The 3,570-nt window shown below is 38.1% G+C and overlaps 1 pseudogene; it reads left to right on the top strand.

Annotated features, from left to right (window-relative positions):
- The first annotated feature begins 2,623 nt into the window (after nt 1-2,623).
- LOC130033757 (uncharacterized) lies at nt 2,624-2,720 on the top strand (annotated as a pseudogene).
- The last annotated feature ends 850 nt before the right edge of the window (nt 2,721-3,570 follow it).

The raw sequence follows: 3,570 nt of genomic DNA, 5'->3' as shown, positions 1-3,570 counted from the left end.
ATTTGAGCTCCTAAGTATGTGTAAAATATAATGTAATCAATGAGGAAAAACACTTTGTATGTTTGAGAAAGTAAGCCAGTGTCTAAAATCACACAGCAAATGTCAAAGTCAAGCTAAAATGAGGCTTATAAAATTCTACTTGAATATTTTCTTTCATTACTACGTGCTGTTTTTACTTGACTGCTAAGTTTAGGGATGATAAATCTAATGAAAAACTTTGAAAAGTATTATTCCTTACCTGACATGGTCAGAGAAGAGGAAATACCGATGAAAGGTAGACGAGAAGAGGAGACAGTAGGAGATTACGTCTGAACACTGAAGCAGCTTAAGACCACAAGTGTTCAGTAGAGAGGACTGCTCACTGGTGATTGGTCATTGGTCACTCGTCACTTGCCATGAAGATTCAAATTTGTTTACAAACAAATACATGGGACCCCCAAGATTCTACCAGTTGGTGGTTCGTTTGGTGGGAGAATGATGTCATAAAGTAGGCAGGTGAAAGGTAGAGGCTAGCCAATCAGGAGGTCAGAATCCCAGAAGAAGATCGGAATGGATAGAGAGTGGGGTAGAATGAAGCAGGCTAGGGAGATGGAATTCTACAAGACGGTTATAACAGTTTCACCTTCGTCAGACTCTTGTGTTAGAAAAATACTCCCATGATGCTCAAGAGCTTAGCTATTTGATTAACAAATCAAGAAAATTACTAAATAATTGTTTATATTGCACTGTTAAAGAAACAACATTTGTTATTACTAGTATATTTTAGATAACGTTTACAGCACATCGGGTTGGGCATTTGCCTTGTAGGAGACCAACCCTGATTCCGATTCCTCTGCCCGGCAAGCTACCCAGAATATCTCGTCCACATAGCAAGAGCCTGGCAAGCTACCCATGACGTATTCGATAGGCCATAGCTAGTGACAACAAGTCTCACAATTTGTTGTAAGATGTTACTGGTTCCCGCTCGAGCAAATGGATGAACCACGGGAGGACAGTGCTACAGTGCTATGATTGAAAAAATTGGTGGTTTCTTTCAATATGACAACACTTACTAGGTTAAGTTGTAGATGAATCGAGATGTGTGAAAATGTAAATAAAATGAGAAGAAATAGTAAATGCACAGGTATCTTATTTGTACAAAACAAACAGTTGTTCTCAGTTTAAAACTGTAGAAGATAAAGAAAAACATATACTCATTTGTGTCAAAATTTTTCAACCTGAAAGAAAAGGACCAAAACCAATTTAAGTAATCAAAAAACAAGCAAAACTAACAAATACTGGCAATTAATATGATAGGCCAAGTATGAATGTTCTTAATAAATTAGTGCTGTGAAAAAAATCAGTATTTAGCTATTAAACTTCAATATTAAAAATAAGCATAAACCATGATCATATATAAAATGTATTGAAAGAAGTGTAAATGACTGGTAAACACAAGGGCAAGACACTCGCAAATGCCTACCAGGTTCTCTCAGATTGAGAACTGGACAATAATTGTTGTCTTATCAACAAAATCCAGTCTCTGTATCTTGGCCATTGATGGGATTACATGGCTCCAGGGGCAGTTCATGGTTGTAACACTTAGCTACTAGGAGATGGGGGATCTGGTTGGAGGGGGCCCAGTCTTGATCTGAGCAGCCTTGGAGATCTCATCCCCCGGTTGCGCACACCTGGGTTCCTCTGTCAGATTCGTTCATGCATGAGGCTCCTTCAAGCTTGGGGAGAGTGGTCTAAAGCGTACCTATGGCTGGTTGCAGAGGTCTTCAGGTGCCGGGGCTCTGCTCGGCGCGGTGAGGGAAACACAACACACCGCCTCCAAGGGACCCTGGTGAAGAAAGCCAGGTGTGGGGTCAGGAGACTGTCATTTTAGACATATTTGGAATTAATTTTAGATCAAAAAGTACACATCATTCTAACTATGTATGTGCTTAGTAATAAATTACTACACACTTGTTCAATCACCTAAGAAACCCCACTCTGCTCAGATAACTAGATTTTTAATTATAGGTCTGTTTTGCCTGTGTGTCATGACTGAGAATCACTATCATTAGATATGAAACTCACTATACACAAAGATGCACACAGGCTGCTTTGAGTCATCTGTGTTGTTAATGTGTGTTGGCCATTAAACTTCACTGAGACCCTTTATTCTGTCCTTTACAGGAGCCTCATAAGTGTCAACTTCCATTCAAGTTGAACTTATAATAATGTGGAATGAAATCATCAATATGATCCTCACCTCTTCCTTCAGGAGAAAAATCCTACTTATATTCAAGGTGGTCAAAGTGCAGACAACACCATCCACCTTTTCCTGGAGATGTACACGGGACTGAGGTGAGAACAGCAAAAGGCTCTAGTTTAATGGTCTTAATGAAGGTTTCAGGGAAGTGCATTAAACAGGACTCATATAACATCTTCCAAAAGAATTATTTTGTAAAACTGATGCCTTGATTATGGTAAAAGATAATATGGTAAAAACCATATTTTTCTTTCTGGGACATTAAAGTTCTAAATATATCAAGCTGCTTTGAAATACTTTCTTTGATTAGGTACCACTGTCTGCCATAGGGTAAGTAAGGACAACACTCAAATTAATCAGAACAGAAAAAATAACTCCTACTAGGTTTGGTTACACATATACTAAAATTGAAATGATAAAATGATGAGCATGGTCCTTGCACAGAGATGACATGCAAACTTGTAAAGAGTTCCATATTTTTGTTGCAAGAAGAACTAACATGGCTACTTTAAGCTAAGGCAATTCCCACAAGTACAAAAATTCTACATAAAGATAGCACAAATCCCCATAACAACAATCTCTCTCAATGTCTATGGACTAAATGTGCCAATTCAGAGGCACAGAATAGGAAGATGAATTAGAACACTGAACCCAACATTCTGATACCTGCAAGAAACATATCTGAGCAATCAAAGCAACCATGGGCTAAAAGTAAAAGGCTGGAAAACAAGTATTCAAGAAAAGAACACCTCCACAAAGCTGGAGTAGCCATACTAGTATCAGACCACATGGACTTCAGGCTAAAGGTTATAAGAGACAGTGAATGTCATTTCTGCATGATCATGGGATCTTTACATCAGAAAGAACTCACCCTCCTCAATGTAGATGCTCAATGACAGACCAGCAAAATACTTAAAAACAACTTCTAATAGACTTATAGAAAAACATTGATAGCAAAACAGTACTAGGTGGAGATTTCAACACTACTTTGTCACTTCTCAATAGATCAAACCGAATAAATCTCAGCAAGGAAATATTTTACTTAAGTGAAGTAATGAACAACCGTTGGCTTAGAGAAGAAATCAAAGAGGAAATAAAAAGGTTCCAGAAACAAATGAGAATGAGGACGCGAGCTACCAGAACTTGTGGGACACAGCAAAAGCAGTGTTAAGAGGAAAGATTATACCTCTGCCAGAATTTATCAGGAAGAAAGAAAGGGCCTACATGAATAAATTAGAGCTCAAGATTTTGGAAAATGACCAACAAAAGGAGTGCAAACTAGGCTGGAGCAAGGAAATAATAAAATTTATAGTAGAAATCAATGAGCTAGA

Source organism: Sorex fumeus, unplaced genomic scaffold, assembly GCF_029834395.1.
Source record: "Sorex fumeus unplaced genomic scaffold, SorFum_2.1 ptg000054l, whole genome shotgun sequence".
NCBI classification, from domain to species: Eukaryota; Metazoa; Chordata; class Mammalia; order Eulipotyphla; family Soricidae; genus Sorex; species Sorex fumeus.
The sequence above is the reverse complement of the archived record's forward strand: the minus strand, read 5'-3'. Positions and strand labels throughout refer to the sequence as shown.